Below are 26,015 nucleotides of genomic sequence, written 5' to 3'. Positions count from 1 at the left end.
GGAATAAAATAATCACACTTGGAAAACTGGAAACTGGAGAAAAACTCTGCCAAGTTTGTTATGGAAAAAAAAAACCTCATTATGAATCTTGAAACTCTTTAAGAATATTTTATCAAATGATCCGTTTCCAGCAAGGTTATTTTGGGGATCCATTCGATACCAGCTGACATGATTCTATTCTGCACTGACTTTAAAAACCACAGCCCCTACATCATAGTCTCCAATAAAAGAAGTGAGCAGGTGGAGGCTGATCGATACATTTATTTCTACACCCATCTCGTTCTTGCTTCAGCTGATGGCCTGGCTCATGGCGATGGCTTGTGAACTTGACCGCTCTGTTTTACATGAAAGCCCTGTAGTCCCAGAGGTCCCGTGGCCCTTCCCGCACAGGGCAAAAGCAAGTCTCTACCTTGGGAGCCTACTGTGAGGAGGTTTTGTGAAGGCTGATGTCTGTTTGTGATGCCATGGGCTCCCAGGGGTTGGTCCCCTCTGAGAGCAGAAAAAAAGGGCTCATTTTTATTTTTTTTTATTATTTTTTTAATGCTTCTTTCTTTCTTTCTTTCTTTCTTTCTTTCTTTCTTTCTTTTAAAATTTTTTTTAATGTTTATTTATTTTTGAGACAGAGAGAGACAAAGCATCAACGGGGGAGGGTCAAGGAGAGGGAGACACAGAATCTGAAACAGGCTCCAGGCTCTGAGCTGTCAGCACAGAGCCCAATGAGGGGCTTGAACTCACGGACCGCGAGATCATGACCTGAGCTGAAGTCGGCTGCTTAACCGACTGAGCCACCCAGGCGCCCCAATGCTTCTTTATTTTTGAGAGAGACAGAGACAGAGTGTGAGTGGGGCGGTGGCGGGGGGGGGGGGCAGAGAGAGAGGGAGATAGAATCCGAAGCAGGCTCCGTCCGGGCTCTGAGCAAGCTGTCAGCACAGAGCCCGACGCGGGGCTCGAACTCACAAACTGCGAGATCGTGACCTGAGCCAAAGTCGGACGCTCAACCCACTGAGCCACCCAGGCGCCCCCGAAAAGGGCTCATTTTTAATGAAGGGGATTCACCTACATGGTGAAACTTTAGGCAGGGACTTTTTCCCCCAAAAGTTCCACAATTGACTCAACTTGGGAATCCCTAATGATTCCTTTTGGCCTGAGGCAGTGCTTCCCCTAGAGACCTCCACGATATGAAGCACCACTCACTCAAGGAGACCCTGGCCCAGTAATGTGGCCTCCATGTTGGGTTGGTAGGTATCAGAAGGGTTCCTGTGTCTCTGGATGGTTCAGTTTCTCAAATTCGGTTCTCAAGCAATGATCTGTGAAGACCTCAGTGAGGTGGAAGCTAGAAGCAGGCACACCAGGGAATTAAAGCGTAAAAGGAATACTTTGCATTGGTAAGCCATCTGCAGCTAATATCTTCTGTCTCCCCGAGTCTTCCCCAGTGTGGGGGGACCCGCCACCGCCTCCATCAGCATCACCATTACCCTCTGTCGTCGTGATTTCAGCCACAGTCTGCGTCAACAACTATCAGGCCGAGCTGGAAGATGCCAGAAAATGCTTTGGGCAAGCCGACTTCAAATGAAAACAAAAACAGAAACAAACACGTACTGGTCACCAATCAACCGGTGGGTTTCTTGGAAACAATTTCTGAACCCATGGAGATTGAAAGCAGGCTAACCTCTCTTTGCTACGAAAATACCGCAGGCTAGTTTCAAGAAAGGACAGGGACGTGAGGCCTGGAAATACCCGTTGTTAATGGTAGGATACTTTGAAATGAATTGCTGCTACGTTTGACCTATTCTGAATTTTATAGGTTCAACGTGGGTGAGAGAAAAGTGACTCACCTGCAGAGAAAAAAAAAAAAATTTCCCAGAGGATTTTTGGTTTCTAAATGGGGCCCCTATTTGAGTCAACCCAAATCCTGCCATGCTGTCGTAGGGTGGATGGAGCGAAATCAAAAGAGGGGGAGTTTTTCACCTCTGTTAATGCTCATGCGCACACCATTCTTTCTCTTCATAAAGCAGAGACCTCGAAGGTTGTTGTGAATCCCCTCCCCCACCATGTATCGTGCTGTCTCAGGAAAGCAGACAGCCACGAAGGGAAAGAGAAAACTGGAAGGCCCGAGAAGTTGTATGAAAGAAAGCAGCATGGGTAATTATGTCACAATATATCCTTGGGTGAGTTTCCTTTGGTCCCAGAGACCATCGCACATTTCAACTGAAGTAGGCTCCATTTAGAATTCATTTCTGTCTAAACCCAATCACGTCTTCTCCGCCTGGAGCATCCCCAATTTTTTTTTTTTTTTGAGGTTAAAGCTATGAACAACGTCTTCTCTTGGGTGTCCCTTGAGCAGAGCTGGAGGGCTTGAGTCAGGTCGACTGGGGAAGTGATTCTAGGAACAGAAGTCAGGGCGCTGGGGAGAGTAGAACAGAGAAGGAAGAGAAGACAATCTGTGGATGTAACTTGAGTTAGTATGCACGGTGGTTTGAGAATATGGTTGCACATTTTTGACACTCTTCCAATCAAGAGCCAGAATCTATGCCCCCTCTCCTAGCCTGGGACTCTTCTAGCTGGTGGAAGCTATGCTGTGTGAACCCCCAATGCTAGATTAGAAAAGGCCATTCATCTTCCACCTTGTTTCTAGAACATTTGCTCTTGGGATGCTGAGCCCCCACGCAAGCAGTATGCCTCCCTGGAGGCTGCCATGTTGCAAGGAAGCCCAAGCCACATGGGGACACCATGTTTAGACCCTCTGGTGGATAGTCCCAGCTGAGATTAATCTTTGAGCCTTTCCAGGAAGACATCAAACATGGAAACGAAGAAGTCTCCAGATGATTCGGTCCCCCAGGGATTTGAGTCACCCCCGGCACCATACCTCTTCCTAGAGGGAGCCCTTCAGACACTATGTGGTTGTGTCCTACCTGAGTTCCTGACCCACGGTACCAATGAATGTAACAGACTGGTCTTTGCTTTATGTCGCTAAGTTTTGGGGTCATTTGCTATATAGCAATAGGTAACTGGGACACACGGGTGGGTAAGGGGGCTCCATCCCGCTGGAGACCTTCTCAGGAACACTGAAAGTGTGCATTCTCACTGTCTGCAGATTCACTGGGAGGGGAATGATTACTCACTGACACTCATCCCAAGCTGGCACTGTTTATATTTCCATTATGGTCTGCATGGATATTTTCTCCAGATAGTTCACAACTAGACCTTCCACTCCATCAGATCTTTGCACAAATGTAGCCTTCTCGGGCAGGTTGTTCCTGCCCGTCCTTGTTAAGCTGCACCCTCTTGGCACGTATCTCTCCTTCTGGTTTTATTTATCCCCACGGCACCTAATGCCCTCCAATAATCTTTATTTGGGTTACCCCTGTCTTCCCCTAATTAGACTCCACAAGGGTAATAATGTGTGTCACTTTGCTCAACGCTTTATCTTTGGCTCCCAGAAAAGTGCCCAGCATCTAGTAGGCACTCTAAAAAAATTTACTGAATGAAGTAAACAAAATTTATTGCCTGAAATTCATTGCCTCGTTTACCGTTTATCCTTCCCTGAAAGACAGAGAAACACAGTGTGCATGATTGTTAATGTCTGGCAGAAAAAGATACATAATTGAAATAAAGGTTTCCAATTTTTTGGAAATTTCAAATGAATGCTACTTGAACTGGACTTCCTTTTCCGGGCCCACTCTTTTTCTTCTCATTGTGAGCTCAAAACGTTGACTCTAGCTTAGCTTTTTATTCCTTCTCAAATACTGGCTTTAGTTCCTGGGTGGCCCCATTGTCTACAAGAGACATTTTAACATGATACGTTCAAGGTTACCGATGCTATTTTAAATGTTTCTTAAAAATTATTTTGGTTTGGCAAGATTCGGAATCCAGAAACACATTCTGTTATGCATTCTCTTACTTACTATTTACATATTTCTTTAAAAAAACCAGTGATTTTCGTTCTGTCTTAGAGTTACATTCATGCCTTTCTTTATTGCCTCACGACACAAAAATATGTTTAAAAGGGACCTGCTTCCCCAGTGGCCCCTAAGTAAGTATTTTCCATCAGTTGATACATCTGCTATTAGTGTATGAAATCGGCTTTTATCCAGAGGCACACAAATGAACCTTTGCACTACCTATCACAACGTGTGTATCTTAGGGGAGAAAAAGGCCTTCAAACATTCATATCTTCCCAAGCCACACGTCCCAAGGACCAGGATCGTCTTGAGAGAAAGATAAGGCAGGCTTCGCAAAGAATGTAAAATCACTTCTTCACTCAGGCTGGAACTTTGCTTATGTGAATAACGAACACTCCTCCTTTGTGCGACTGAATACGTGTGACAGGGAAGAAGCCGCCCGGCACGGGTCCACATGCACCTGCTTGGTTTTCATTATTTTCCGCCAGGGGAAATGTACGATTTCCCCACAGCAGGGAGGCCCGCGATTGTGACACACGGGCTCCCGGATGCCGTCGGGAGGCTTCCTGAGGAGGCCTCGTGGCTGCGACACGGGAGGCCCCGCCGCGGGCAGCGCCCGTCCCCTGCTTCTCTCTGGCTGTGAGGTTGCAGGTGGGCGGCCGGCGGGGGGCCGGTGGCCGCGGCACCTGCAGGGTCGGCGCCCGGGGCTCAGCTGCGGGCCAAGGCGGAGCTCCGCCGGGCCAGGTCCCTGCTCTGGCTCCGCCCAGAAGTTGGACTCATGAAGGAAAGCCTGCCCCTGCCTCCCGGGAACCCTCTGTCTACATCCAGGTAGGTCCCCTGAGGCCAAGGTCAGCCAGGAGCGAACGTCCGTTTGCCCAGAATGTGGGACACCAGCTCGTCAGGGGGGCCTCCTGGAAGGAAGAGGGGCTGGTGGACGGGCAGGGGCCGGGCCCCCACCCCTGCTCCCCAGGCCACAGTCCCTGGGAAGTCGTCGTCCCCGTCCCTGCACACTCCTTCCCCGCTGGGAGAGGGGTCGAGAGCTGGCCTTCCTTCCCTGAGCTCTGGGAGGGCCTGCTGGGCTGCAGAGTATTTGAGTCTTACACACAGTGGGGCCCCGGGTCTGGGCTGTTACCATGCGGGGAGTTCTTAACGCGAGAGGGGGGTTTCTGGTGCCGACTTGAGGAAGTTACTCGCGTCCCCAAGGACGAAACATAGATGAGAGCTGGGTCCTTAGGGGGATGTGGGCCCAGCATCCACCATCAAGCGGCACCAACGTCTCAAAAACGTAAACAAGCAAAGCCGGGGACCATCTGGTGGCCTGTCCACAGCCCCTCTGAACAGACCTGGACTCTCGTTTCTCATCTGGGAGCCGAGAGGCCTCTGTCTCCTTTGTCCCCGTTCTCTCCGTCTATCCTTCTCACCCCCTCTTTGTTCCTCTTTCTGCCTTTGCTCAAACTGCGAAGGCACGAGTCTTCTGAGAAGCAGAGCAGCTGGACGAGGGGAGAGTGTGTCCTTGATGATGCCGAGAGGCTGAAACCTTGACATTTTCCTGCGGTCGAGTTGTCTCCCCGTTTCCAGAGGTGGTGCGTCCACAGGGCCGGCGTGGGGTGTTCTGGGCACACCCGCCGCCTAAGGACGCCCCTCCCCTGCCCGTGGTGGGGGGTCCGGGAGGATCGTGGCAGGTGATCACCGGCCCCTCAGTTTCCTCCATGAGTCTGGGCCCTGGCTCTGCCCCGGGCAGCAACCCCCCCCCCCCCCCGGCACCGGGCTCCATGCTGCCCCCATGTCCAGATCGGGGTCGGTCCTGGCCTGGCGAGGTGCCCACCGTCTCCTGGCCCCCTCGGGCCTGAGGGAAGTGCCCCAGCTGCTCCGGAGGAAGAACCACTCTGGCTTCCAGATCCGGGAGTTTTCGACAACGCTGCACAAGACCCGGGTTCCCTTCCTCGGTCGGTGGGGCCACCAAACGCCTGTCACTCAGGCCAGGGACCTGCCCACGTGTCATCCTGTGGGCTTCCCTCTTCTTCCAGCCCGCGTCCAGTCCACAAAACTCAAACTAGTCTCCAGTCTGTCTGTCCCTCTGTCCCCTGCCGTCACCCGCGTCCTCGCTTGGGTCACCACCGCAGCCGGACGGCTCCTCCTGCTGGCCTCCTGGCCCCACGCCCAGATTGACGCTCCACAGGCTCCCAGAGTGAGAGTGAGCCCCGTGAGATCCACAGGAGACACGTCCCCCTGAGTAGATGTGTCGGTGGAGGAAGGGGACCCCACTTCCTGTTGCACCTGCAGAGCCCATCACGACTCCTGTGGGTTCTGCGAAATCATCTCCGATTGCCTCCCCTCCCTCCCTCTCAGGGAACCGGCCTCCTGGCTCCCCCTACAAACCCCAAGTCTCCCTGCCTCAGGGCCTTTGCACGTGCCACCCCCACTTCCCCAGACCTGCTGCCTCATGCCCTTCCAGTCTCTGCTCAAGTGTCACCTTCTCAGATAGTAGCTGTGACCACCTGCCCACAGAAGCCGTCTGCACCCTACATCCTGTCCCTATTTCCTGCACAGCTGTCTCCATCTGAGATTGATTATTCATCTCCTTTTGACCCACAGGAATGGCAACTGTATGAGAGCCGGAACCCCCTCTGTCTGTCTGTCTGCTGTTGGATTCCTGCTCTGAGGACAGAGTCGGTTCTTGATCTGCATTCGTTGAGTCACTGAAGGGCTGGGAAGAACAATAGAATGGAATCTTAAGAATTCTGAAATTGGAATCCTGGAACATTCGAGTCAGAAGGAGCCCTTGGAAATCGCTTAGTGAAACCCATTCCCTTTGCAATTTCGTGAACCGAGTCTCAGGAGGACAAGTGATTTGCTTCACATCTGAGGCCCCGGGGCTGCTGCTCGGTTAGAGGGACCCGCGTAGCCCGCTGTGCTGTGTGCACCGGCTGAGGGGAGGCTCTCGGGACTTCTCCTCCCCTGACACACGGCCGAGGACAGTAGGGACAGGTGGCACAAATAGGCCAGAGGACACATGACGAGAAGCAGTGGGTTCTGAGGAGACAGAGCTGGGGGGCGGGGGGGACGGGGGCCCAGAAAGGCTCCCCGAGCGCGAGCAGGTCTAATGGCCCGAGGGGCAGGTGAACCCCACATGTGAGGCTCTTCGGCAAGAACGGGGTGAGGCCCGTCCCTCCAGTCCCTCAGGACTGCCCGGCTCAGCCAGAATGCACATCAGACCATGTGCTCCCTCCTAGAAGCTTCTGCTAGCTTCTGTATCCGCTTCCTAGGGCTGCCTTGAAAAGTCGTCACAAACCAGGGGCTCCAAACCACAGAGAACGGTCTTCTCCCAGTTTGGGGGGACAGAAGTCTGGAACCACGGGGTTGGTGGGGCTGGTGTGTCTGGCGGCTCCAAGGGGGCCCCTGCCCCTTGCCTCCAGCTCGGCCACGAGGACGAGGACTCAGACTCTCGTCCTCTGTGCATCTCGGGACCTAGAGCAGGCCTGGCCCAGCGAGGGCGGATCTGAGCCCCTGAGTGTGTGTCCCCCGGACCCTCGGACGGCCTGCGGGGCCCCTGAGGAGCATGAGGAGGAGGGGCGGGCAGGTTCGGGGCAGGGTCCCCAGGGCCCGGCTCCCGCCTCACATCTGAAGGTCACATTGGGCTTCTGCTGACGGGTGGACAGAGGCAGTGAGACGGAGCGAACGGAACAAGTCATGACGACCCCAAGGACTTGGTCTGAGCAGCTGGAGAAATGGGGCACTTAGTGAGTCGGGGGAGGGGCGTCTCAGGAGGAGCTGGCAGGGCAGGGAGGGGCCGAGATGCAGGGAGACCAGGCCGGTGCTGAGCCGCCAGGTGGAACCTTCCGGAGAGGACGGGGCCTGAGCCCCCTCGCCCCAGGCTCAAGAGCTTCCTTCGTGGGAGCTGGAGGAAGACCACCTGCGTCGTCACAGAGCAGGGGAGGCCAGCCAGACCCTGCACTTGTGTCTCCCTCTGAGGGACAAAGGTCAGTGTCACAGCAGTCAGCTCTGATGCTGGCTCTGGGCCAAGACCCTTAATATTCCATGAGAACTCTGCACTGATGAAATTTTCATTAAAGAAACATTATCCCTTTCACTCTCCTTGTTATTCCGTGGCTCTGAGTGTCAGGCTAATTTGGGTTTGATTACCCCGGTGATCCGAAGATTGGAGCATTATTAAAAATTTAGATGAGCAATGATATGTCTGGACCTCCCTCTCCTCTCTCAGCCGGAGCACAAGGGCCTCTGCTAATGATTGCAGCGAACTGGGGCCGTCGTGGCAATTAGGGAGTTATCTGTAGTTGGAGGGAGCTTCGACCGCTCCACCTCCCGCGGGAATTAGCTGCTCGCCTTGCAGGGCACGCGGATTTAATTGATAAAATGCATCAAAAGGAAACTCCAGTCCTGGACCCAGGTTTAGGACTGAGGGGCTGTCCGTTTGCCCGGGCAGCTCCCTTCCCCTTTCTGTGACTCACACGTGCCCCGCGTGGAGAGTGAGGAGGCTGGACCGGGGCAGATGCTGAGACATGGTGGCCTGTGGGCTGAAATCAGCTTCCAGAGGGAGTCCGTCCTGTGCACGGTCGTGTTTGTTTGATGCGCGTTTTCCCAGACTTGAGATCTCCGCTGCTGTGCGTTTCGCGTCTGTTCCCTTGTCTCATTTTCCCACCCATGACATAGATACACCTCTTCCCACTTCACTGATGGGGAAATGCTGGCCAAGATGGGTTAGGCAACTTTCCCTGGGTCGCCTGCTTGGCAGGAAGACAGGCAGGATTGGAACCCAGGTGGTCTGACTTCCAGAGCCAATGCTGTCAACATGATGCCTCTGTGCCAAACTGTTGTTTTTATTATTATTTTCATTTTCGGAAGCACGTTGTTAAAAAATAATTAATTGTCAGAATTTTCATAGCGTGCATTTTTGTATAAAACATAGTCTATATGTTAAAATAATTGAGCTCTTTCAAAACTCAGTCCACATTTCCTCCTTGCTATAAGCAGCCAGTACCAACATCCCCTTAGCATGGAACATTCTTCCTCTGGGCTGTCAAACCCCCCAGTCCCAGAGTCTCCTCATCACTATGACCGCGTATCATTCACTTATTGAAGTTTCCCTTTTAATGATGCTTGGGTTGCTTCACATTTTGACTTAATTGCCTGGTACCGGTAGGCATTTGGGTTTGTACCCTTTGAGCTGGATGGTCTCTTAGTCTTTCCTGTGGTTGGAATTTTTGGTTTCATGAGAAAGTAGCAGCAAAAGTAATTTCTTATTTATCTAGTTAAGCGATATGCAGATATCTAGCTCTTCAATCCTAGCTTTCTAGGCATCTGTGTCTAATTTAGTATGCAGGAAGGGACCCCTCTCTATTTAGGAATGATGGAATACCGTAGATCAGACCAAGGGGAACACCTAGCAAAGATTAGTAAACCGAAAGAAAGGAAGTAAGGACGAAAGGGACTTAAAGGCATGAGAAAGCAAGCCAGGCTGCCAGGACGTGACGTCCATGATTCCAGAGAGAAGTGAGGTACATGCAGTGAGCCCCACATTCTTCACCCTGTCCAGTCTTTGCACTAGCTGCCAGTGTGTAAGTGCAGAGGGATCCTGAGAGCAGAAAGTGCCAATTCAGAGCTCTCTGCTAAGTTCATAGATCTGTTGACATAAGAGTTGGCATTCGAGGCTACGAGCAATCAAGCACTTGGGGGCCCAAGACACCGGAGAAAGCAGCCTCCCCCCAGCAGTGAGTCTGACCTTCTGCAGCACTTTCAGGAAGGTATTTGTTGATTCCTAAGCTTACAGAACACGATGCCCAGAAACCAAGCTGAAAGGGGGGTTGCAGAAAAGCTGAGAAACGTACCTGCGTGTTCACCAATATCACGTGGCCCTAACAATAAATATTAGCGTTCAAGACTCAAAGCACAGGAGTCCTGAAAAATGTGCAAGTCTTACAGGTGAGACCCTAGAATGACTTTCTCTGGGAGGAAGTTCAAGCCAAAATAAACTAGGCTGTGTGAAGACTGCCAATGTGACTTAAATGATCTTAAGTCCAGGTCCAGATTTGATCAAGAAATCTGCCCCAACCGCTGTGGCTGCTGGAAGAACGTACTCTCTAGGAGAAGACAACAGCATTAAGCGACACTAAATTTCTCAAATAAGATATCCAGGTTTCACAAAAAGTTACCAAACCCAACAGGAGCAGGAACCAATGACAAAAATCAAACAGTGAAAAAACAGAAGACAGGAAAAAGACTCATGGATGCCTCAGTGCTGGAATGTACCAGGAAAGAACTTTGAAATAATTATTATCCATATGTTAACCCAAAAATATTAACAGTGGGAACATTTAATCAGAGAAAGGCAATTTATACAGAGTCAGATGAATAGTCTGAAACTGAAAAATAAAACAAGTGAAATAAAAAAACAACACAAGAGGTTGGTATATCAACAATTTCGACAAAAAAAGAAAAAAGGTGTTTTTTTAAAAAAAATATCCACACTCAGCAGGGAATAAAAACGTTGAAAATACGGAATATTGTGAGAAGTTCTAAAATATGTGTAATTGAAATTCTAAGAAAAAAAAAAGAGAGGGAAATTGTCTCAGGAACGCTATGTCAAGAGATTTTGAGGATTTTCCCAAGGCCGATGACATACATCGGGTTGCAAATTCAAGAACTCCTATCATGACGAAAACGGGGAAACATACGCTTGATTACGTCATGGCGAAACCGCCAACCATGAAGACGTAGAGGAAATCTTGAACACAGTCGGAGAAAACCCACTCGTCTCCTTCAAAGGAGAAACAATGGTAAACAGTGGTCTTCTCCATAAGAGCAACGGAGCCAGAAGATACTGGAATATGGCACGGATGGGGGGGGGGTGGGGAAACCCTGCCCAGTCGTGATTTTATACGGATTGGAAATACACTTTGGAAGTGAAGGTGAGATAGGCGCATTTTCAGAGAAGCAAAAATTGGAAAAATTTTCTGCCAGCAGGTTGGCACTCAAATAGACACGGAGGGGATTGCCGAGGCAGAGGGAAAATGATTCCAAATGAAAATTCAGAAACACATGGAAGAAAGAGGAGCAATAGGAAGTTGTTTAACGAGTTCACAAAACAGTCGTAATAATAATGTCCTGCTGGGTTTACAGTCCACGAGGAATGAAACTCAACTGTGATAAGAGAAACACCCAGAAGGATGCTAAGTGGTAGGGCAGTGTCCTCAGGGTCTTTGTCATTCAGGAAGGGGTAAGGTTCTAATTCAGGGCAGACTCTAACCAGTGGAGGGTGTATATGCCCTAGTCCCTAGTAGGTGCCTTAAAACAATAATGAAGACATCACGACAATCTAGTTGAAGGTTACAAAATAAGATAATAAAGATACGTGACAATACAAAACAGGGAAGGAAAGGAGAGAAAAAGATGATACAGATAGAAGACAGACAGTAAGGGGTCCCTGGGTGGCTCAGTCGGTTGAGCGTCTGACCTCAGCTCAGGTCATGATCTCACAGCTCGTGAGTTCAGGCCCTGAGTTGGGCTCTGTGCTGACAGCACAGTTTCTGTGTCTCCTTCTCTCTCTGCCCCTTCCCTGCTCATTCTCTGTCTCTTAAAAAAAAAAAAAAGTTAAAAAATAAAACAAAAAATAAAGAAAACAAGGAGTAAGAGCATAGACTTGAATCATAGGAATAATTACATTAACTGTAAACAGGCTGGTCTTGTTTTTGTATCTGTAGAGAAAAATGAGTCTGCGTCTCACCTACTGTGCATGTTTCAAAGGTAGATGTGCTTGTGACTCACTCGAGGAGCTCGCGGAAATGTGGGACTCCCCGGGCCCAAGTTCAATGTTCAGGGGCGGGATTTGAGAAGCTGCATTTATAACAAGCAGACCTGTCTTCAAGGGAACGAGAGGGGCGGGAATGAGGATAAACCGAAAGCACACAGTTGTTTTTCGTGGAGCTTAGAGATCAACGAGGGAATAATACAGGCACACGAATGAATGCAGGAAATCGCAGAAGTGTCTTCAGTGAGGGTCCTCTGCCCTCATGCAAACGACCCAGGGTCAGAGATCTCCCGTCATCTCAACCAGTCGGGTCTTGACAATAGCTGTGAGCGGGAGCCCGAGTGGGCAGGGATCCCCCCACGTACTTGTCTGCTTATTGATGGAGCTCAGCTCAAGCAAAGAAAGTTAAATCCGGGCTGGAGAAGGAGGCTGATGCTGTGCGGGGACACATGGCTCCATCTGGTTCAGGATGCCTGTCCCCCCCCCCCCCCCCAAGCCCTGCTGGAGACAGAACACCGAGGGGGAGGGGCTGTGGTTTCAAGGCCAAGAGCAGCTGGCCGGGTCACTGGCTCCTGGTGTCCCCAGGGGTCCCAGGCCTCAGCAAGTGAAGGTGAAATAGGGATTTGATCCCAGAGGAGGAGGGCTCACGCCGGCCCTGAGGTGCTGGGGAGCTCTTTCTGTGACTGAGCTTCCGGATCCACAAAGGTGGACCTGAAAGGGGTCCCCTGAGGCAGAGGCCATGCGGGTGGGGGGCGCAGGCCTGTGCTGCCTCCGGCTGCCCAGGGCACACGTCCGGGGCTGCGAGCATCTCCTGGTGAGTTGACGTGGTTGGAGGGGGGCTCCAGAGTCCTTGGTACCACGGCCGATGTCCTAGGACGGACCCAGGGAGGTGGTGGTGGCAGTGACTGGGGCCACGCTGATCTGCTCAACTCTACCAGGGGGGAAGAAGATGAGGATGCGGGTGACTTTGCCCTTGTGTCATTTTTGGAATTCTACAATTAATTTTTAATCATAACAACTAACAGAGGGATGTGCTTTCTGGGCCCACATAGCGCTCAGAACAATTCATTTGAAAAGACCCAGCACTCAGAGACATCGTCATGAATTCACACAAATCTGGGAAGAAGAGAAAGTCCTCGAAGCCTCCAGAGAGGAGTTGCTCTCAGATTCAGGACCGGGACTCAGGAAGCAGCCCTGGGGCTGGAAGAGAGCAGCGGCTTCAAACCTCTTGGGAAATTTACTCCGAGCCTAGAGCGTGAACCACGGCCACGTCACAGATCAAGGGCAAGGTCAGAATGAGCACGTTCGCCTGCAAGATGGCAGAGACTCATCTCCTCCGTGCCCTTTCTCGGGAAGCCACGGGCAGAGGACATGCTGCAACAGCAAGGGGTGGGTCAGCAACGCCACCCTGGGTCCCAGACAAGGAGGTGGGAGATCCTTCGGAGGTGGGGGAGGGGCAGAGTCTCCAGGACGAATCGGATCACGGTGGGGGGGGGGGGGCGGACGGCAGGAAGCAGATCTCGAGAGCAGCCCAAGAAAACCATCAACCAGCCGGTCTCCTTACCTGGCGGTGTGAGCCTCCTGAGGGGCGGGTTATAGGCAAGGCTCGGACCGTAGGGATGGATTAGCGACAGCAATGGAGAAAACGCAGGAAGTGGAAGAAAGCCAAGGCAATTACTCATTTTAGAGAAACGAAACACAGCAAAACACAAACTCATAAAACGGCCAATTGAACTTCACATCACACAGCTCATCTGTGCGTGTTCTTTTGCTGGACAACGGACACCGTGTGTTTCTTCCGTGCCACTAAGTCTCACTCTGACTGTCAGGATGACGCGGGAGGGTGAATGAACAAGCAGCTACGCAGGCCTATTATCTAGACACACGGCGGTAGATACTCATAGCAACACTAGAATTGCCGAAAATGGTTGTTTCCTGGCGCACAAGTCCGTGGCGAGGGGTGGGGCAGGCAGGTTCTCACCGTCAGCCCTATAATCCAGTAATCCTCTGTGACCTTGATAGAAGTTATAATTAAGTGAAGAGCATAGGTGTTTTTTTGGTGTAGACTTTACATGTAAATAAAAGCATGCTGTGTCGTGTTCCTCATTTTGCCTTTCTTCCTCGAGGATATGTTTTTCGTTCTCACGTGACCATGTGCGGTTGGAGCTTTCTTTTGTCTGCTGGATGGCATCCCTTGGCAACGTCACTGTCACAGCTCTTCATCCACTTGCCTGGTAGACATTTGGGGTCTTCCCGAATTTTCCCTCTTACGGACGAGCCTGCCGGGAGCGTCTTGGTGCGTGCGTACGTGTGTGTTTTCCCCGAGTTTGATTTCGAAGACTGTCCTTGGCGGATCCGAGGGACTCACCTCTTAGCTTTCATGGATGATGCCAAGTCGCCGAGCCCCTGTCTAAGCAGCCAAGATAACAGCAAAATATGTTAAAAAAAACAAACAAACAAAACAACTCTCTGAATCAAGCTAGATTCTCTTTGCTTTTCTCCTCCTTTCTTATTTTTGACTGAGAATTTTACGGTTGACTGCTTTCACCATATGTCTCCTCAACCTCTCTGTACCCTCTATTTATTTCTTCCACAAACACTGACTGATTGCTCTATTTTCCAGGCCCTGGCTGTGACACCGGCCACATGGTGACAGAGGGCACAGGCCCTGTCTTTGAGAACCGGAGGCTGGGAAAGAGGCATGTGAAGAGATGATTAAGGTACAGACGAGGAAGGTCATGGCGAAAGAAACAACAGCTGTGGGATCGCAGGTCTGAGTGACCGTCTGGCCACCTTCTCAGGGTGTCTCTGTCTGCCTCCCTCCGGCAGCTCCGTCCAGAAGCCTCTGGACCAGAGTCACCCCTCCTCCCTCCCTCTCTGTCTTCCCAACCCCAATCTGGCAGGTGAGTCACATCAGCCACCCCTCAGCTCAAAGGTGGCCCGAGGCTTTTGATCTCCCTTAGAGTGAAAGCCAGGGACATGACAGGGAGTTATGGACTGAATGTCTGTGTCCCCCAAGCTCGTATGTTGAAACCCTACCCAACATGGTGGTGTTAGGAGCTGGGGCCTTTGGAGATTGGACCACGAGGGTAGAGGCCCCGTGGGTGGGATTCGTGCCCTTGTAAGAGTCACAAGAGACCTTCCTCGTCTTCTCTCCTTCCTGCCACGTGAGGATCCAGGAAGTCTGCAGTCTGAAGAGGCACCAGAACCGGCCTCTGCTGGCACCACGACGTCAGACTTCCAGCCTCCAGAACCGTGGGAATACATTTCTGATGTTCGTAAGCCACCCCACCTATGGTGCTTTGTTAGAACAGCTCCAGCTGGCCAACACACAAGGATCCTCAGAGCCCTGGAGGACCTCGTTCCTTCCTCCTCATTTTCTGCTTGTCTTGCAATCGGACGCCAGGTCGATGCCAAAGAGAGACAGCTTGTTGACCAGAACACGAGAGGCCCTGGCCTCTCCAACACAGAACAGCCAGAGCAGAACATTCTTTTCCTTGAACAGCGACCAAGCGCGTGAGGAAATCCCTATTGTGGTCACTGCAAACATCGCTATTCTAGAACAGTGCGTGTGTTACGACTACTGCTGGCTTGTTTGATGTTTTGACAGAATAACTATACTGTTTTGAATGGTAGCTTCATACACAGGAAGCAGGTTACCGCCAGCTTCTTGTCTCCCAAGTGTGAGGGAGACACAACAGGAGGGAGGCTCCCCGCCCTTGGTCACCTGACAGGTGGAACGAAGGTAGGCTTGGTTCCCTTAGAGGCAGCCTCGGAGGAGACGGTCCAGGCTGGATGCTCCTCAGCATTGCTTACCCACAGCTCAGTCCAGTTGGGGCCCCAGAGCCCTGCTCCAGGGTGCTGGGGCTCAGCCGGCAGGGAGCAGGGACAGGGTCCCACCTTTGTAGGACTAGGCCCAGGCCTGAGGACAAGAGGGAGGGCTCCCGAAGGCTGGCCGGAGCAGTGCTCTTGGCTGGTTCCATGTTCCTGTCATGGAGACTGAGGACAGAACGACGGAAAGCCGGGCAGGACTTTTCAGCTTCCACGTGGCATGCCCAACGGCCCAGTCTGCTTTTTGTCCTGTTTTCTTTCTTTTTTACGGAATGTTTCGTAAAGAGTAGAACCCGCTTCGAGCAATACGGGTATTTTAGGGTTTTTTTTTTTTTTTTCTCTTCCGGTTTTAATTTCACAAGTAATATAAAAAGATTTTATTAAAATGGAGGTAGTTTGTAAGTGTGTAGGGTAAAAATATCCCCCTCTTCCACGATTCCACCCCCTCCCCCTGCTAGACTCTATTCTTATTTCAATATGAGTTTTTCTAGCTTATTTTATATGCACATGCCTCTATACGTGTGGGCATGTAAACGTACGTAAGATATGCATACATATAATTATTCTTTACTTATTCTTTGCAAAATAGATGCCTTGGATGTAATGGTCTGTGAGTACATACTGGCTTCTCTCCTTTAACTGATGACATAGTCATATAGACTATGGATGGGCCACTTACCATCGTGTTGTAGATATGTGGATATTTCCCATTTATTTGTGTACTCATTCATGTACTTTTGCTGTTATAAATATTACCCATAGAGAACATCTTTGGGCATATATTTTTAAATATTTAATGGCATCCTTCGCTATGCAGAGGTTTTAAAGTTTAATGTAGTAAATTGCAAGAGACACTCAATTGGAACTGATTTGAGCAAGAGTAAAATGTGTTGACTCATATAACTGAAAACCTCAGAGGTCAGTCTCCAGGTACCGATGGAGTCAGGGGCTCCAACAGTGTCATCAGGACCCTGTTAACTTGAGCTCTGTTCATGATGGTGTCATTCCGGGGATCTCTGGGACGGTAAGAGCCCGGTAGCTCCCAAACCATCCATATTTCTGGTCCGCTTAAAAAAAAAAAAAAAAAGAATTGACTAGAATAATGATACCTCAGTCTAGAGAGTAGTTAAAATACTAACCCCCCCTCCCCACCCCACCTCTCCACACATAACAAAACCAAAGGTAGTTAGTTCTGGGAGTGATTCAGTAACACTAACTGACCCCCTCTAGAGACTGGGGGGCTGTGCTGTGCTGGCGGGAATAAGGGCTGTGGGAGCCGCGGGGTTGACCTCCAGCAGCACCTGCCCCCGGGAGCATCTCTCCCAATCGCTCCTGTCCCAGAAACGGGATCGTGTCACGTGCTCATCCTGGACCGCTTCCGGGTCGGGGGGCTTTGCCAGCCGATTGGCTGGGCCGGGTCACATGCTCCCCCCGTACACCTGCCGCGGAGCTGATCCTGAACGCCGTGAACGGACAACGGGAGAGTGTCTGTTTATTGGGGTGTGGAACCAGAAGGTGGGGTGGGGGGACGCGTGCTGAAAACTCAGCACAGGAAGTTCATACCAGGGAAGCCGCACGAACGTGGCCTCATCCTGTTCGGAATATACTATCAGTTTCTGAGAGTGAGTTTCCGGTGAGCTTCCCCACTTTCTCTCTGCCCTGTTCCCCTCTGGAGTGAACGGTGAACGGGAAAAAGGATTTGTTAATGAGCTCTTTTCCTCTTCCTCTGCATTTCCCTTGTTCTCACCACCTCACACCTGTGCCAAATCTCCCTCTGCCTTTTAGGTGAGCATTCAGGGTCACCGTTGGCCAACTTGGGTGCCCATTAAAGCCACAGATATTCTTTTTTTTAAAATTTTTTCTTCAATGTTTTTTATTTATTTTTGGGACAGAGAGAGACAGAGCATGAACGGGGGAGGGGCAGAGAGAGAGGGAGACACAGAATCGGAAACAGGCTCCAGGCTCTGAGCCATCAGCCCAGAGCCTGACGCGGGGCTCGAACTCCTGGACCGCGAGATCGTGACCTGGCTGAAGTCGGACGCTTAACCGACTGTGCCACCCAGGTGCCCCAGGCCACAGATATTCTTTAAAGACCTCACTTCCAGCCTGTGACTCCACAGGGCCTCTGTAGAGGTAGGTGCCAGCGAGAAGGCTAATGACATCGCCCATCTTCTACCAGAAGTTCTATTTCTGCTGCCCTAAGTGGAAGACATCCACGTTGCTTTATTCTCCCGATGTACCTATTAGCAGCTTTTGCAGAATCAGAGCTGCACAAAGGCTTGAAATTGGTGTGTTCCAGCATGGGCCCAGCTACACAAGCAATCCGAATGTTCGTGGCTTTAAAATGACTTGGTAATCTGTCTATAAAATGGCTTGTGGTCTGAAAGGGGAAGAAAGCACGCTGCATATGTTAGCGAGCCATTGATTGTTTCTGGAGCTACGTAACCTTTGTGACCAAAATGAGAGAACAGCTCGGACCTGAGCAATCAAACCGGCCATTAAGAATCCCGCCCAGTCCCCAGGCCTGCCGCACCTCAGCGTTCTTGGGGAGAAAAATGAAAGGGAAGGAGGTTTAGCCGTAAATGCAGGGGACGTGCAATCAGGCTGGACAAAGGTTGGCGAGGATGGGGACCGTTCATTGCACCGGTGGTCTGTGACTTCCCCTAACCCCCTCCTGGGTTAAATACAGGGGAGCAAACTGCAGAGTGACATTGGGGCTCAGAGACCAGGAGACAGGCGAGGTGCCTGTCCTGCCATCTCCTGTCGCCGCAGATGTAAGGGCGACAGAGACGTGTGTGGTCGGGGCAAATACGGAGGAAAGACCCTCTGAGTTCCTCTCTTCTCGGTGAGACGTCTGGTGTCTGTGAGTTCCTTCAGGCCGGGTCTGAGAAGTCCCCGTCCCCAGGCCAGCCACTCACTGCGACTGTCTCATTCCACAGCAGTGTCACGGGGAGAGTGGATGGCAATTATCGGAGCTTTGTATTAAACGTGGAGTGATGGTTTAATAAGTGGAATTGTGTATTTAACCGCAGGCATTTTGGGCGTTTTAGATGAAATTTTATGTAGCAGAGAGTTCACCTTTACTCTTAAAAGTGACAGCCCAATTTTGTGGAATGCATCCTTTGTTTAAAAATCTGCATTTGAGAAACACCACATATACCAGAGAGATGTGAAGATGTTCATAGAGGCGCTGTTTGCTTTACGGAAAACATCAGAGGACACATGCCATTTTCCTATTACTGCCCTAACAACTTACCATGAACGCGGTGACTTAAAACACAAACTTCTTCTCCTCTGTGCAGGTCAGGAGTGTAAGATGGGTTGGGAGGGCTGCTCGAGGGGAGAATCCGTTTCCCTCCCTTTTCTGGCTTCCGGAAGCCACCTGGGCTCCTTGGCTCGTGGCCCCTCCGCCGTGTTCGTGCCCAGCAGCGCGGCATCTTCCCATCTCTCTCCGTTTCTGAGGTCACATCACCTCCTCCTGGCTCTGAGTCTCCCGCCCTCTTCTAAGGACCCTCGCGATGACCCTGGGCCCACCTGAGTAGTCCAGGTTAGTCTTCCGGTCTCAAGACCTTTAAGCTGATCACATGTACAAAGTCCCTTTACCATGTAAGGTAGCATATTCACAGATTCTGGGGATTAGGATGTGGACGGCTTTGGGGGGCTGTTACTCAGTTGACCACAGGACAATCTGCATCAAAGACAGACAAGATGCTTCCCCAACAACAAACAGCTCCCAAGCCCCAGGGCTTAAACAGTGAAGGTTGATTCTCACTCGCACTCCCCATCCCTCTCGGGTAGGCAGGAGCTCTGCTTTATGTTGTCCCCCCTCAGGGACCCCAGTGAGCGTGGCAAATCAGGGGTGTTCTTAGTGTCTGCCTTGAAGTGAGATGTGGGACTCGTGCTCACATTTCATTGGTCAAAGTCAGTCAGGTGACCATGACCGCATGTGGAACAGGGCAGAGAAGGGCACGAACTGGGTGTGCGTTCCTTGGGGAAGGCGGTGTGAACCGCGGTTTCCCTGCACTGTGGGTGCCACTCAGCCGACGTGGGGGTGAGGGACCTATGTGAAGCAGGGTGGACAGGCCTGCAATGCGTGTACCTGAGGGAGAGAAAACGCAAGATGCAGAACCGCATGTGATGTGAACGACGTCTATGTAAACACGTGCCTAGTAAAATACCATCTCGTCCCTGTGGAGGGTCATGTCTGTAGTACTTGGGAACCAGTTCTGGAAGCCGGGACACTGATATCAGCATGGTGACCACCTCTCAACGGGGATCAAGCCCAGGACTGGGAGGGAATCACTAGTGGGTGCTACTTACAAGGTTTTCATTTTTTTAAAAAGGAGACCACCTTTAAGTGTTTCTTATTTACATAAGAATTAATTTTAACTTGCTTTTTCCATAGCGAGAGGATAATGCAGAGACCCTGACTCCCATCCCAGGGCTTTGCCCAGCACCCCCAGCCCCAACCTAGGGCAGGACTGCCAAGACTCAGTCCAGCCACTTACTTGCTCTGTGCCCTGGGGCAAGTCACTCGCCTTCTCTGTGCCCCAGTTTATTTTTTTCACCTATGAAATAAGATAGGGTGGTACAAATTCTCCACCATGCCCACCACTCTTCCCTCCCCTCTTTCAAGGATCAAGCTGATGTCATATATGAAAGCATTTTGCATAGTTTCCCATAAAGCACTCCAGAAGTTATGTTATTATTAATTAATACATTGGTATCTAAATATTAACAATAACAAGATGACAGCCATCCTTAATCATCCAATTGCATTACTAACATTATTGGTAATGATTATTAAAATATCTACAAGGAAGCCATAAATGTACAACCAGAAGAAAGTTCCAGGTCGAGGACATTGACTTATTCGGTACCAACCACCTTGTCTGTAAACTCAGCTACTGCCCGACTCCATTCCCCAAATGTGAGTGCATTTCCCCAAGGAGCCGCTGCCCGGGGCTGGGAACATTCTGTGAGCTTCCTGTGTCCGCACAGCTGAGGCTCTAACAGTCTGGGCAGAGGCGAGTTCCCGAGAGCCCCAGTGGGCCTCGCCGAGGACGGGTTGAACCTGGCTGTGTACCTGGGAGTCCCCCTCCGATCCCGGAGGGAAAGTCCCTACGGACACAGATGCCTCAGATGCCCGTGGTGCTTGGAGACAGGGAGGGGACACAGTTTCAGCATGATAACTCCCTCCCCGCCCACCAGTTTTTTCTTATTTCATACAGAATGGGGTTTACCATGAGCTGACACGCCTCCTTGGTTCTTGAATATCCTCAAATATCCAATGGGCTGAAGCGGAGACCAGCTCCCTGTGCCCAGCCCCGAGCCCCTAGCCCACCTGGCTTCTCTCTTCCCAGGACCTGCCCAGCCCCGAGAGCAGCAGAGCAAGCCACCTCTGGGTTAGAAGTGGCTTCCCAAAGCACTGATGTCTGAACTGCCCCCCCCCCCCCCCCCACCAAGTATGGGGAGGATGCCAAGAGAAGGGTCAAAGTTCATGAATAGAAAGCATAAACATCAGGGTGGGTGACACTCAGTTAGAGGGATAATGCCCCAGCCATCATTTCAGAAATGTTCTTTTGGGCAGTTGGTTAAGCATCTGACTTCGGCTCAGGTCATGATCTCATGGTTCATGAGTTGAGCCCCGCGTCGGGCTCTGTGCTGTCTGTGTGGAGCCTGCTTTGCATCCTCTGTCCCCCTCTCTTTCTCCCCCTCCCTGCCACTCTCTCTCTCTCTCTCTCTCTCTCTCTCTCTCTCTCAAAAATACATAAAACGTTTAAAAGTTAAAAAAAATAAAAGTGTTCTTTTAATTTTGAAATATTTTGAACAGATAAAAATAAACTCAGCCAAGTGTTAAAAGTTAAACAAAGAAGAGGCTGATTTAGAAACGCGGGAAGATTCACACTCTTGATACTTAAGCTCTGGGATCCTTTGAAGAAAAGCTTACCGGTAAGAGTTTCTACAATTTCATTAACTCTGGGGAGACAACGAATGCAAATGTTATCGTCCCCTTTCTTCCCGTTTTAAAAGCAGTAAGTGCTTTGTCCCCGGGCCCACCTGCTTCTGCCATTGCATTTGGGTTCTTGGAAAGAGCCTGCATCTCAGGACCTGCAGAGAATTCCTTTTCCACTGTCCCGTGTCAGCTGTCATGTGGCACCGTGTGACTCAGGCTGGGACAACCACCCCTAGCTAGGGACTCTACCGAGCGATGGTGGCTGTGTCTTGCTTGACCCTGGGCCCTTTGCAGGTGGTTCCCTCCCGCCTGGCTCTTGGGGGGGGGCCTGGTCTCGGGGGCCCTGCCAGGCCGCCATGGCGTCGATCTTTCAGACCCCAAGATTCCAGGCTCAAGGCGCGGCCATCATTAATGTCCCAGATTTGAGCACCACTGATACAATAAGCCAACGCCCAGGGGACAGAGTAAACTTGGGGAGAAGCAGACACCCCAGTGTGACATGGGGGCCGCGGAGATCACAACTCTGGAGACAGGTAGCTTGGGTTTGAATCTTGGTTTGGCTTGCTTCACTGTGTGACCTTGGACAAGAGAGCCCCCTCAGCGTGCTTGGGTCCCTTTGTCCAGAGAGCTGGAGAGTAACAGTACTTACCCCATGGGGTTGATAAGTGACTTCGGTGAGATACTTCCCAGGAGCGGGCTAGTAGCAGCGGACGTGCCATGTACGGTTTGTCAAGAAAACCCCCAAGTCGTCTTGTCTCCTGTGTGTTGTTGACCCTCCGATGGCCCCTAAAACAGAAAAGCTTCCCATCAGTGACGTTCCACTCCTTCACCCTGGGAAGAGGTCAGCTGGGGCCCCCGCCAAGGGCCACACAGCTGGGGTGGAGGCAGCTGGACTTCAGCCCGAGTCCTGGGCCCGACTCCACGGCCGTGACTTTCCCCAAACACGCGGCCCTCCCGCTCCCCCGCCCCCGTGTTATTCCGTCACTCTAAAAAAATAAATAACAGGCTCCGGCTGAGCTAGTTGGACGCCCTCCGCTCTATTTACTTTCCAGCATCTGCTTCATAAACCGTTGGACGTCCGTGTTCATTTTCCTTATTGCTGTTAACCTCGCCTTCCAATTATGCAGAATGTTCAGGCGCAGCGGCCCCCCTATTCCAGGGGCCCCGTCTCTGGCTGACATTTGCTGCTGTGTATCTTGGCTTTGACCGACAAAGGCAGCGACTTGTCACGTTGGTCCCATTTTCTTCAAAGTGCAGACGACTCCATGACCAGACGGGTGTCTGGGGGGCCCCGGGGCTCCGGGGGCTGCCGAACAGGTAAAGAAACACTTATACAAAAAATGCCAAGGCCGATGAAACCGTGTTTATTTGGTTTCTTCAGAAAACATGAAGGTTGGGAGGGACTAGAGAAAAAGGTTGCCACTGTGTGGTTTCGGCTTTTTCTTCTATGGACAATTTCAAGTTCATGTGGCCCATTTCACTTGGCATTTGAGGCTCCTGTGAATGCTCTGTGTTGCCGGGTTTCCCAATTAAACCCCGAATCATTCATTCAAGATGTAATGGTGATGTGTCTGTTATGTTCCAGGCACTGTTCTAGGCTCGATGTATAAAGCGGAAGATCGGTAGAAGTCTTGACATTAGGGAGCTCACCTTCTGGTCAAGGGCAATCGATAAAAAGATGACATTATCTGGAACAAATCAGGCTGGTGCTAGGAAGGAAAGTGTGGCAGGGAATGGTGGGTTTGGGGTCCTCAGAGGACGCTGACCTGGAACAGAGACCTGAAAGTCAAGAGGGAGAGAGACAGGCTAATATCTAGAGACAGTGTGTATTCCAGGCAGTGGGAACAGCAAGTGCAAAGGGCCTGGGGCAGGAGCATGTCTGGCAAATTTGAGCAGCAGAGTGTGACCAGTGTGGCCACAGCAGAGGGAAGGAGGGAGACAGGTGTACAGAAAAGGCCAGAGGGGTGGACAGAGTGGACCACACTGGGCCTCTTAGGCCATTGTAAGGATTTGGATTTTATGTGAGTTAGGAGAACTTTGGAGGATTTTGAACAGAGGAGAGTATACTAATTTTCTAGTATTGTGTGATTTGTTACCATATAGCAAATGACCATGAATTTAGTGGCTTAAAACAACACAAATTCATTTTCTCAGTTTCTGTGGGCTGGGACCCCGACATGTTTTAGCCGGATCCTCTGCTCAGGGTGTCACAAAGATGAAGTCAAGTTGTTGGCCGGTTGCAACCACATCTAGAGTGTGCACTAGGAAAAGGTCCGCTTCCCAATTCCCTCAGATTGTTGATGGAATTAATTTCCTTGTGGCTGAGGGACCGGGATCCCTGTTTTCTTGCTAACTGTTAGCTGAACACCACTGTCACTTCCTCAGGTCCTCGTCACGTGCCCGCTTCCATCCTAGCTCACAGCTCCTTCAGAAGATCCTAGCTCCTTTGAGGGGCTCACCTGATTAGTTCAGGCCCACCCAGATCGTCCCCCGTTTTATTAATTCAGAGCCAATGGATTCGTCACCCATCATAAGGGTGACTTTGCAATATCCCATCATGTTGCCGGTTTCTGTCCATACTTTAGGGGAAGGGATTACGTACCAGGGAGGCGGGAATTTGGGGGCCATCTTAGAAGACTTCCTTTGACAGAGTTGACTTGTAATTAAGAGGATCATCCCAACCATTGTGTTAAGAGCAGACAGTGGGGAGGGCTGGGTCGGGGGGCAGGGGCAGACCCCGGGAGCTCAGTGAGGGAGGAGACAGTTTCCATGGTGGCTTTGACCAAGGCAGTAGCGAGGGGGTGACAGAAGCGGTTGAAGCTAGGCTGCCGCGGGTGTAGAGCGCATTGGATATTTTTGTACAATAGATGGAATGAAAAAAATGGGCGTTTCCTGGGTTGACTCCAAGCTCGTTTGGTCTCAGAAACTAGAGTTTTGAGCCATGACAGCTTATCGAGTTTATTAAGAAGTCTACAGGTTTCCAAAAGAGTCGTTTTGTGCTTGTGGAGGTAAAGGTAGGTGCTTTCTCCGGCTTTGTGATTTCTTCATAAAAGTAGCAACATATGATCTATGCAGGTGACGCGTGTGTCATTAGGTTCCCAAACTGCCATTTTCATCTCTTAAGGAAACAATACAGAAAAAGCAAGTGATATCGCCTCCAACTTTATCAGGTTGGGTTTTTGTTTTTTTGTTTTTTTGTTTCCAGCTATTGGGTTCCGAAAAAAATTGTAACACGAGCCAATTGGTGACGATAATTTGTGGAAGAGGTACCGATAGGCCAGGAATTGGCTCGCGTCACCGGTTTTAACTTGAATCGTATGGAAGACGGATGAGCCGAGTCAGGCCTGTCGTGCAGCAGAAAATACTGCAATGTCACACGGAACAATAAAGGTGCGAAAGCTGAGCAGAAACAGATGTTCTTCCAGAAATTAGCTGTTCGCTACGTGCCTTTCTCTTGTTGATGTTATCACTACGAGATCCAGAATCATCCCACGGCAAGGAAACACGGCCGCTAGCTGGGGAGCTGTCTGCCGCTTCATCAGATCCACTCATGAACTTGACACATGGCTTGTGCTGCTCAGCAAGACAAGGGGAATCATATCTCTGCTGTTGCTCGCAGCATGTTAGGACGAGAGGCCAGCTTGGGGTGCTGACCACAGGGTGTGCAGCCACCCAATACGGCCAGGACCTTCGGCACCGTGTTCTCTGTTTTTCCAAACCCAAAAGACAGTCTACTAAGCCCAACACCACCCCTCTGGACTCTGGCGCCCAGGGCTTCCTCCCAGGACCACGAGACGTTTCCTGGCAGAGGAAAGGGTGCCTTTGCTACCTGATGTCGTTCTTCTCTTTGCAAAAGGCTGCTGCTGTGTTAATTTCAGATACAAGTTGGTAAGGAAGCGCCCTGGTGATCCACTCCACATCATGAACATGTCCTATCAAGAGTGACCACTGCTGGGGCGCCTGGATGGCTCAGTCACTTAAAGCGTCCGACTTCGGCCCAGGTCTTGATCGCATGGCTCATGAGTTCAAGCCTCATGTCAGGCTCTGGGCTGACAGCTCGGAGCCCGGAGCCCGTTTCGGATTCTGTGTCTCCCTCTCTCTCTGCCCTTCCCCTGCTCGCACTCTGTCTCTCAAAAATAAATAAACATTACAAAAAATTAAAAAAAAAAAGAGTGAACACTGCCAGGGCCCTCCCCTCCCTCAGAGAAGGCTGCAGGGGGCAGGGGGAGCGGGAGGCTGAAGTTCTCTCTGTTCAGTCCCCATTATCTTCTTGCCCCGAAGATGAGGGGTTTCCATCTCTAGGGCTCTGGGGCTGAAACTCTAACAGACAGGAAGTAGCTCAAATATGAAGCCACAGATGGCCTGCCATTTTTACCTGAAGTGCTGGAATTTTCCGGAAAATGCCGGAGGAAGGGAAGAGGTCAAGTCGGCTGGCTCAGCCATTCATCATCTCTGGGTATGACTGAACAGAGGCAAGCCCCGAAAATGTGAGCACCCTTCAAAGGGGCAGGGGAGCAGGAGGGCTTTACCTGCAGCCCTGCCCCGCCCCCCTCCCCTCGGT

The 26,015-nt window shown here is 50.9% G+C and overlaps 1 long non-coding RNA gene across 2 annotated transcripts; it reads left to right on the top strand.

Annotated features, from left to right (window-relative positions):
* Nucleotides 1-908: 908 nt before the first annotated feature.
* Nucleotides 909-25,524, top strand: LOC123384291. Of its 2 annotated transcripts, none has more exons than XR_006595128.1 (4): nucleotides 909-4,730; nucleotides 14,291-17,131; nucleotides 21,332-21,450; nucleotides 24,660-25,524. It is a non-coding gene; the product is annotated as an uncharacterized LOC123384291 (long non-coding RNA). The 2 variants fall into 2 exon arrangements; XR_006595129.1 differs by having other exon boundaries at nucleotides 21,332-22,771.
* The last annotated feature ends 491 nt before the right edge of the window (nucleotides 25,525-26,015 follow it).

The sequence above is a fragment of the Felis catus genome, chromosome A3 (assembly GCF_018350175.1).
Source record: "Felis catus isolate Fca126 chromosome A3, F.catus_Fca126_mat1.0, whole genome shotgun sequence".
In the NCBI taxonomy this organism is placed as follows: domain Eukaryota; kingdom Metazoa; phylum Chordata; class Mammalia; order Carnivora; family Felidae; genus Felis; species Felis catus.
Note: the sequence above shows the minus strand (reverse complement) of the source record. Positions and strands in the feature narration are given on the sequence as shown.